Source organism: Manihot esculenta, chromosome 10 (assembly GCF_001659605.2).
Source record: "Manihot esculenta cultivar AM560-2 chromosome 10, M.esculenta_v8, whole genome shotgun sequence".
NCBI classification, from domain to species: Eukaryota; Viridiplantae; Streptophyta; class Magnoliopsida; order Malpighiales; family Euphorbiaceae; genus Manihot; species Manihot esculenta.
This window is the reverse complement of record NC_035170.2, coordinates 14,319,176-14,330,463: the sequence shown is the minus strand read 5'-3', so window position 1 is coordinate 14,330,463 and position 11,288 is coordinate 14,319,176.

The following is an 11,288-nucleotide window of genomic DNA, read 5'->3' as shown; positions in this document are numbered from 1 at the left end:
AGATGTTCCATGCGTGAATTGCTTGTTTTGGAATCTCATTGTGGTGGTTTAATGGGGCATTTTGGTGTGTCTAAGACTTATGATATTCTGTTTGAGCATTTTTATTGGCCATCTATGCGTAAGGATGTTGGGAAGTTATGTTCTGCTTGTATTGCATGTAGACAGGCGAAATCTAAGTCTATGCCTCATGGTCTTTATATGCCATTGCCTGTACCTAGTTCTCCTTGGATTGATATTAGCATGGATTTTGTGCTTGGTTTGCCTAGAACTAAGAGAGGTAGAGATAGTATTTTTGTGGTGGTTGATAGGTTTAGTAAGATGGCACATTTCATTGCATGTCATAAAGCTGATGATGCGAAAGTTGTTGCTGATTTGTTCTTTCGCAATGTTGTGCGCTTACATGGAGTGCCTCGGACTATTGTTTCTGATAGGGATACAAAGTTCTTGTCCCATTTTTGGCGTGTTTTGTGGAGTAGACTAGGAACTAAGCTTTTATTCTCTACTACTTGTCATCCACAAACAGATGGGCAAACTGAAGTTGTGAATCGTACTCTTGGTACGTTATTGCGATCTATAGTGGGTAAGAATTTGGCTACTTGGGAAGATTGTTTACCTTTTATTGAATTTGCTTATAATCGTTCTATTCATTCTTCTACAGGTTATTCGCCATTTGAGCTAGTTTATGGCTTTAATCCACTAACTGTTCTTGATCTTTTGCCATTACCTTCTAATGAACTTGTAAGTTTAGATGGAGAGAAGAAAGCTGACTTGGTGAAAGCTTTGCATGAGAAAGCACGAGCTAACATGGAGAAAAAGAACAAGACGTATGCTGATATTGCGAATAGGGGTCGCAAGAAGATGGTGTTTGCTCCTGGAGAGTGGGTTTGGGTGCATTTTCGCAAGGAGAGGTTCCCAAATCAAAGGAAGAATAAGCTGGATGCGCGTGGTGATGGTCCATTTCAAGTCTTGGAGAAGATCAATGACAATGCTTATAAGATTGACTTGCCTGGTGAGTATGGTGTTAGTGCCACTTTTAATGTTTCTGATTTGTCTCCTTATGACGATGCAGATTTGAGGACAAATCTTTTTAAAGAAGGGGAGAATGATGTGAACCAGCATGGGAAGCAAGGCAAGGATCCCTTGGAGCTACAACAAGGACCATTGACAAGGAATAAAGCAAGGAAGTACGGCGTTACTCTTGGATTGCATATTCAAGAATTTATTACAAGAGAGATGACTGAAATTGCTAGGGATAAGTGCGAGAAGGAACTTGAAGGTCATTCGAAGCTGATTACGTTGCTGGGTGTATGCATGGATGAAGCAGAAGCAAATTGAAGATTTGTAGCGCTCGCTACCATTATCAAAGTCGCGCTCGCGACATTCAGTTAGCCGAAGATACTTTTGTGTTTTGTGGAAGTTAATTTTGGAGCACATCATGGAGGAAGATAGTGGAGAATCAGCCCGAACCATAAGCAGGTTGTGGTTTCGTCCCTGAGGTTGTGGTTTCTGCTGGAACTATTGAGGCATACGAGAATGTGGTTGGTTTTTAAAGACTTGGCAGTTATTTTTGTTATTTTAGCTTGTTTCCCTGTTGGGATAGGAATTCTGACTTAGTATTTGTTTTCCTTTTCCAACTAGGTTTAGGTTTTTGCCTTACACTATAAATAAGGCCTTAATTTCTTATATCAGACACTTCTATTGTTTTTTTGACAAATTTAATTCAGATTTGCTTTATGCAAATTTTCGGCCTTCTTTGAGAGAGTGAGAGTTTGCTTCTTTCATTGATTGCATCACGAATCAGACCAACTTATCAATTTCGATTGTGGCGTTCTTCTGATCCGTTCTACAAAATCCTTCCGTTCTTGGAATCTATAGAGGGTGGTTTATCCACGTTCTTGGAATCTATATCAGAGGTGCGACGGGGTTTGAGGATTAAGTGCCATAGGGTTCCGCGTCATAGTGGGTAGTTAAACAGTAGTGGGTGGTTACCTAGTAGTGGATAGTGGCATAGATCATGGGTCCATGCATAGTTGTGGGTAGTGGCAAAGATCATGGGTCCATGTATAGTAGTGGGAAGTGGCAAAGATCATGGGTCTTAATTTAGGCTATATAAAGCATCCATTTTTCTATTGTACACAGATTATCAATTATTCAATACAATTGCTTTATGCGATTCTTCTTTGAGAGCTTAAGAGAGATCTTGGTTCTTGACATTGCATCACGAATAAGGTTTGATACTAACTTGTATGTTTCTTATTCTTGCTGCTCTTGAAATCAATCCATTATAAGTGTTCTTAATTGCATGTTAATTAAGGGTGCTTTAGATTGGGGAATTATTTTCTGAATTAAGTTCTTTTTACTAGGGTATGTGTCGTTTCAGTCTCTAATAGGCTGGGGTTCCGCATCAATTGGTATCAGAGCTAGGCTTAGTAATAATTTCTTAACTATCCTTTGCGTCTTTGCATTCAATTTTGTCCATTATTGGCTGAATATATCACTTTGGAAATCTGGTTTGGGATACCTATTAGAGCCGAATACATTGTTTGGTTGTTGTTCAAATCAAATTTTACCCTAAATTCTTGTTTAGGCTGAATTACTATCTTTAGTGATTTGGTTTATGCTTTCTGCCCTAATTCATATGCTGTCATTCTAATACTCTTAGAATAGTATTTCCAGTGTTTTACTTCTGTCCATAAAAAAAAAAAATCAAAACAAGAAGAAAAAAAAAAAGGAAAAAAAAAAAAGAATTTCTGCCACTTTGGTTCATTTGTTCAAACTTCATCCTGATTGATATCTACTGATATAAATCATATTTCATATACCTTGAACATATTTCTGGGCTTGGAATTCGAAATACATGTTTGGGGTAGGTTTAGGACAAATTTGGGTAGTATTTTCACAAAACAGTTGTACTTAATACTTGCTGTTTTAAGTGTCTATTTTGTTTGCTTGCTTTGAATTAATTTTGTTGAGTCAATATTAATATCAGTTAACCTAGGATTGCATGCTTAGGGAAAACTTCGTTTTAAGCACATCCGTCTTGTCAATTTTTGATTCTTAGTTTGTCAATTTGGTGTCTTCCTGTCTGTTGGTTCCTTACATTTAGTTTGACAAATTGCACATTGTTGAACATCTAATTACACTTAGTACACGAAATTTAACTTTTGTGTGCTAAATCAATCTATTTGTTCATTTTGGTCAGTTTGCATCTAGTGTTGTTTCCTATCTTTTCTTCTTAGGTCTTTCCTTGCTTTCCTTATTATTTGAATCATACAAGCTTGGCTTATTGAGTCCTTATTCTGAAGTGCACTTTTGAGATACCAAGTGAGTGCTTGAAAATTAAACACGTGAGTTGAGAGAATTGTGAATTTTTTTCTATAATGTCTGGGCATAATACTGGTGACACTTCTGACCCTACATTTGATCTTAAAGATATATATAAAGCTTTCATGGATAGCTTTCAGAAGCTAAATTCGAGAATGGATAACCTTGAGGACAACCTTAGATCTTCAAAGGGCAAGTCCATTCAGAGGGATGATGATACACACGATCCATCCTATGATGAGGAAAATGAGGCACAATCAGCCCCTGTCCGAGCCAGAAGGTTCAATGATCGTGTACCATATGTAGATAACAGTATGAACTCCATAAAGATGAAGATTCCAAGCTTCAATGGTAAGGCTAATGTTGATGCCTATTTAGAGTGGGAGCGTAAAGTGGAGATGGTTTTTAACTGTCAAAACTATTCCGATGATAAAAAGGTAAAACTTGCTGCCCTTGAGTTTTCAGATTATGCACTAATATGGTGGGATGAGCTTGTGAAATCTAGGAGAAGGAATGGAGAGTTACCCATTGCTAGTTGGGATGAGATGAAGCGAATCATGAGGAAGAAATATGTGCCTACTTATTACCATAGAGATCTCCATCATCAATTGCAAAGATTAACTCAGGGATCAAAGTCTGTTGATGAGTATCATAAGGAGATGGAGTTGCTCCTGATCAAAGCAAACATAGTGGAGGAGGAAGACCAGACTATGGCTCGTTTCTTTGGTGGACTAAACAAGGAGATTGCTGATGTGGTTGATTTGCAACCATATGTTGATTTGGAAGACTTGGTGAACATTGCAATTAAGGTGGAAAGACAAAGAGGCCGAAATAGATGGGGGAGCAACAGGGCTGCTCAAAACTCCAACAGCAAATGGGGTTCCAAATGGAACACCAAGCCTGATCCTAAAAGGTTTGAAAAGTCTTCAACTCAAAAAGGCATGTTACCTTCCAAAGAAACATCCAACTCTCATGGTAAAAATGAATCAGCCCCTAAATCAAATAGAACTAGAGATATTCAGTGTGCTAATGAGTGTGCTAATAAACGTGCTATGGTAGTGAGGGGAGATGAGATAGTCTCCGAAAGTGATTCTGATTCTGATGAAGTACCACCTTTAGAAGATTGTTCTGATGTAGAGATAGAAGAGTATCCTGTTCAGGGAGAGTCCTTAGTGATATTGCGTACTTTAAATGTTTCTATTAAAGAAGAGGGACTTGAACAGCGTGAAAACATCTTTCACACTCGTTGTTTGGTTGGTGGTAAAGTCTGTAGCATGATAATAGATTCGGGTAGTCAAGTTAATTGTGCTAGTACTATTTTAGTTGATAAATTAGGACTAGAAACTATTAAACACCCTAATCCTTACAGACTTCAGTGGTTGAATGATAGCGGCGAGGCAAAGGTAACCAAGCAATGTAAAGTGTCATTTTCTATTGGCAAATATGTAGATGAGGTTACTTGTGATATTGTACCCATGCTGACGCGGAACCCTATGGCACAAGCCTCAAACCCACACGCACAAGTAGATAAGGAATCCAAAGATCTGATAAACCCACCTCCTATGGCACCCCACACTTAGACAAGCTGAAACACCAATGATTGAAGGATTTAGATGAGAATCTGACAAACGCCACAACAAATAGTTGATAAGTTAATCGAGATTCCTGGTGCAATTGATGAAAGCAAATCCTCACTCTCACTCAAAGCAATACACGCCAAAGGCATGAAAATAATTCTGATAATTTGATTTCAAAGCTCCCTCTTACAATTGTTTCTTATCCTTATATAGTAAGGAGAAAAACAAATAAAACCCTAAGACACTCTTCTTGGGCCTGACTTAAACACATAAGGCCCAAGCCCAATCACACACTAAAATAACACATAAGTATTAAAACATAAGCCCAAAACATGGCCCAACACTCTAAAACTTAAAAGATAAAATATGGCCAGAATACAAGCCCAAACAAAGCTAAAATAAAATAAGTGTTCAAATAATAAAACATAGCAAGCCCATCATAACAAAGCTGAATCTTCACAAAAACCTTACTTGATCTTCACTTTAGGCTTCCCTTTGTGTAGTCTTAGCCCATAGGTTTGATTAGGCTCCCTAAGCCTATGATTGCAAGTGTTGCACCAAATCTGTCCCATATGAGTTGAAGCTCGCCCCAAATATATATGGATCATATGAATATGATTTTGAACCCCTTTTAGATCCATTTGAATGACATAAGTTTGCTCCACACCATTGTTAGAAATTTGCCCTATTGGATCCGTATCATTCTCTCCTTCTTTAAAAAAGATTCGTCCTCGAATCTTGTTGATATTTATGTCAAAAAGGGAAGCTTTAGGAACCCATTTATCTTCAAAGACCTCCTTTTGAATGGGTGGAAATAGGATAAAACTTTCGTCATGAATGTTTTCATCAACAACCTGCACATCAAGAACAAATGAACTAGACATAAAAATATTAGTCATAGAAAGATCTAGTGGATGTGACCCATTGTCTTCTACAACTTCCAAAACAGTCTTATTCACCTCCTCCACCTCATCAATCATGTGCTCCCCATGTCCACCATCATTCACAACCTCTTCTATAAGCTCATTAATGGAATTTTCAAGAACAACTACATTAGATGCATGCATTACAACTTCCTCTTCAATTTCAATCTCTATGGAAGTTGACATTGGAACGTTAGCCTCTTCTTTCTCCTTTTCTTTCTCCATCTTCCCTCCTCGAACTAGTCTTGATTCTTTTCCAGCCTCGTTACCCTCAAACTCACTCTTTTCTCTCATTTTTTCCACAGAACTCAAGCTCTCACTCTCCTTTGTAGCCAAGGCCAAAGCCTCCCTCTCCCTCTCCAGCATTTTTATGTGATCGGCATATACCTCTTGAGGTGATAAAGGAGCGAGTATAAGCTTCTGTCCTTCATGAGTGAATGAGTACTTATTATTGAGCCCATCATGTTGCACCTTTCTATCATATTGCCACGGCCTACCCAACAATATATGGCTTGCCTGCATAGGTACCACATCGCACAAGATCTCATCCTTATACCTACCAATGGAAAATGGTATAACCACCTGGCGTGTAACTCTGACCTCACCACAGTCGTTCAACCATTGCAATCTGTATGGCTTAGGGTGTTTAATAGAAGCCAAGCCCAATTTCTCCACCATATACACACTAGCCACATTTGCACAACTACCTCCATCAATAATGACAGTACACACTTTTCCATTAACCAAACACCTAGTGTGAAATATGTTTTCCCGCTGTTTCAGGCTTTCTTCCTTAATCTGCATATTCAGAGCACGCCTAGCAACAAGCATCTCACAATGTGCAGCAAGCAACACATTATTAACAAACACATCCGAATCATCACAGTCATTATTGCAATTATGAGTTCTTTGAGGTATTCTTGTAGAAGTGGACACTGGTGAGACATTCTGATCTTTACTCATCCTACCTTTAATCAACAAAGAACAAAGAGAACTAGCAAATATTGTGTTAGAAAAGAAAGAACTCAAGTGTTTGCACACTTACCACTCTTTTGCTGATTCTTCAATTGCACTTCAGAAACTAAGGTCAACCAACTAACCACAAGGTGCGTTTAATGAAACAAAAAAAAGAAAACCTAAAGAAAGAACGAAGAGCGCAAAAACTAGAAAGAAGACACTGACAATTTGGAAAGTAACACAAGAACTAGGTTTTGTGCTACTTGAAAATATCACCTAGAGTATAGACCCAAGCAAACAATACTCCAGCAATGTCAAGGAAGCAAAAGCAAGTTTAAATCAAAAAAGAAACTTTGAATTCAAATAAAAACGAACCTGGACAAAAGTTTGAAATTAATTCACTTCAAAGCAAATTAAATATGGATCTAATTAAATCTACCCAAAAAGGAAAGTATCAAAACACTGCAAATAGAATCAGAAAAAAAAAATGTAAATTTCACTCAGATGAGAGACATGGACGAAAATTCTGGTGTTAAAAGAAGGGATTGACATCAGATCAATGTAGATGCAATTGCCTTAAATGTGCACTTTAGGCAATAGGCAGAATTTCTTTTATCTCATAATCTGGATTCAACCCAATTCAAAATTCAAAATTCAAAATTAATTCCTATAATTTACTGCAATCAATTGAAATAGGTAAGGCAATATGGACAAAAAAAGAAGTATATCACAATTTCGGCCAGATCAAGATAAATAAGGCAAAGGCGATTTTTTTTTTTTTTTTTGGATTTCAATTTTTTTTTTTTAGATTAATAATCAAGAAGGTGCAGCCTTTCACCGAAATCAACAAGAAAGACAAAGGAAAACTCAAAAACCCTAGATCCTAAGATAAATCAGAATTTACCTCACTTTGGCTCTGATACCAACTGACGCGGAACCCTATGGCACAAGCCTCAAACCCACACGCACAAGTAGATAAGGAATCCAAAGATCTGATAAACCCACCTCCTATGACACCCCACACTTAGACAAGCTGAAACACCAATGATTGAAGGATTTAGATGAGAATCTGACAAACGCCACAACAAATAGTTGATAAGTTAATCGAGATTCCTGGTGCAATTGATGAAAGCAAATCCTCACTCTCACTCAAAGCAATACACGCCAAAGGCATGAAAATAATTCTGATAATTTGATTTCAAAGCTCCCTCTTACAATTGTTTCTTATCCTTATATAGTAAGGAGAAAAAACAAATAAAACCCTAAGACACTCTTCTTGGGCCTGACTTAAACACATAAGGCCCAAGCCCAATCACACACTAAAATAACACATAAGTATTAAAACATAAGCCCAAAACATGGCCCAACACTCTAAAACTTAAAAGATAAAATATGGCCAGAATACAAGCCCAAACAAAGCTAAAATAAAATAAGTGTTCAAATAATAAAACATAGCAAGCCCATCATAACAAAGCTGAATCTTCACAAAAACCTTACTTGATCTTCACTTTAGGCTTCCCTTTGTGTAGTCTTAGCCCATAGGTTTGATTAGGCTCCCTAAGCCTATGATTGCAAGTGTTGCACCAAATCTGTCCCATATGAGTTGAAGCTCGCCCCAAATATATATGGATCATATGAATATGATTTTGAACCCCTTTTAGATCCATTTGAATGACATAAGTTTGCTCCACACCATTGTTAGAAATTTGCCCTATTGGATCCGTATCACATGCAGGCTGGACACATTTTGTTAGGTAGACCATGGCAATTTGATAGGCGTGTCATTCATGATGGGTATAGTAATAGGTTTTCTTTTACGTTCCTCGGTGTAAAACATATACTTGTACCATTATCTCCTAAAGATGTATATGCAGATCAAGTGAAATTACAACAATCTGCTAAATTGGGTAAGGGAGGTGAGACAAGTAAAAAGAATGAGGGAAAAGGGGCCAGTAGTAAAATGAAAGTTTCGAATGGCCCAAAGGAGAGTGACTGCACGGGAAAGGATAAAAATGAGAGATGTGCAGGAGAGAAAACGTTAGTGAGTGTGGAGGTAAAAGGAGAGCTGAGTGAGAAGAGTGAAGAATTCAGCAAGTCTTCCTTTTATTGTAAAGAGAGAGAGCTGAAGAAAGCATACTTAGGGAAGAGAGCTTTGATTATATTGCGTTTTAGTTCCAATTTTATGATTGAGACTAACCCTACTGTTGAATTGCCTAGTTCTTTTTCTAAGTTATTGCAGGAGTTTGCGGATGTATTTCCTGAGGAGGTGCCATCTGGGTTGCCACCCATTAGGGGAATAGAACATCAAATCGATTTTGTTCCTGGAGCTCAGATTCCAAACCGTCCAGCTTACCGTAGCAATCCTGAGGAGACGAAGGAATTGCAAAAGCAAGTTGATGAGTTGCTAGCTAAGGGACATATCAGGGAGAGCCTTAGTCCATGCGCAGTACCTGTTTTGTTGGTTCCAAAGAAAGATGGAACAATGCGCATGTGTGTTGATTGTCGTGCGATCAACAAAATTACTGTAAAGTATCGCCATCCTATTCCTAGATTAGATGATATGCTTGAAGAATTATGTGGTGCTGTTTTCTTTACAAAAATTGATTTGAAAAGCGGTTATCATCAAATTAGGATGAAGTTAGGTGATGAGTGGAAAACTGCCTTTAAGACAAAATATGGTTTATATGAATGGTTAGTCATGCCTTTTGGCTTAACTAATGCACCTAGCACATTTATGAGATTGATGAACCATGTTTTGCGTGATTACCTAGGTAAGTTTGTGGTTGTGTATTTTGATGATATATTGATTTATAGCCGAAACATGGATGACCACATTAGGCATGTTGAACTTGTTTTACAGAAGTTGCGTGAACATGAACTGTATGCTAATCTTAAGAAATGCACATTTTGTACTGATAGTGTCATATTCCTAGGATTTATTATTAGTTCACGTGGAGTTGAGGTAGATACTGAAAAGGTTAAGGCTATCCAAGAATGGCCTACACCTAAGAATGCTAATGAGGTGAGATCCTTTCATGGATTGGCAAGCTTCTATAGGAGGTTTGTTAGAGATTTCAGCACTATTGCTGCACCTCTAAGTGGGGTAAAGAACAGGAACTTGCATTTAACACATTGAAAGAAAAACTTACTACCGCTCCTGTTTTAAGGTTACCTGATTTTTCTAAAACCTTTGAAATTGAATGTGATGCTTCTGGGATTGGTATTGGTGCTGTTCTTATGCAGGAAGGCCGACCCATAGCATATTTTAGTGAGAAGTTAGGTGGCGTAAAATTGAACTATTCCACCTATGACAAAGAGTTCTATGCACTGATTAGGGCTCTTGAAGTTTGGGAACACTACTTGCTGCCTAATGAGTTTGTGATTCATACCGACCATCAGTCTCTCAAACACTTGAAGGGACAAGGGAAGTTGAACAAGCGGCATGGTAAGTGGGTTGAATATCTCGAAATCTTTCCTTATGTGATTAAATACAAGCAAGGTAAAGAGAATGTGATTGCCGATGCATTATCTAGACGTTATGCATTGACTTCCATGCTTAGTTCTAAGTTGTTAGGATTTGAGCATTTGAAAGATATGTATGAGAATGATACTGATTTTTCTGATGTATTTAAGGCATGTGAACATGGGGCATTTAAAACGTTTTATTTGCATGATGGGTTTCTTTTTAGGGGGAAACAAATATGCATACCTAATTGTTCAGTGCGTGAGTTGCTTTTTAGAGAATCACATTCAGGAGGATTAATGGGACATTTTGGTGTGCAAAAGACTTTAGACATGTTGAATGAACACTTTTATTGGCCTAACATGCGAAAATATGTAGAGAAAATTTGTGCTCAATGCTTTGCATGTAAACAGGCTAAATCTAAGTCCTTGCCACATGGGTTGTATACTCCTTTGCCTGTACCTACTGAACCTTGGACTGATATATCTATGGATTTTGTGATAGGTTTACCTAGGACAAAAAGAGGTAGAGATTCAGTGTTTGTTGTTGTAGATCGCTTTAGCAAGATGGCACATTTTATTCCATGTCATAAAACTGATGATGCAACGAACATAGCTGATTTGTTTTTCAGGGAAGTAGTCCGTTTGCATGGTATACCTAGGACTATTGTTTCTGATAGAGATTCTAAGTTCCTTAGTCATTTCTGGCGTGTTTTGTGGGGGAAATTGGGTACTAAACTTTTATTTTCTACTACTTGTCATCCACAAACAGATGGCCAAACTGAAGTTGTTAATAGGACTTTAGGAACTATGCTTCGTGCTATTGTGGGTAGGAACTTGAAAACTTGGGAAGAATATTTGCCATATGTTGAATTTGCTTATAATCGAGCAGTCCATTCTTCTACTGGTTATTCACCTTTTGAGGTTGTGTATGGTTTTAATCCATTAACTGTACTAGATTTAATGCCTTTACCTTTGAACGAGTTGTCTAATTTAGATGGAAAAGCGAAGGCTGAAATGGTTAAATCAATACACGTGAAAGCGC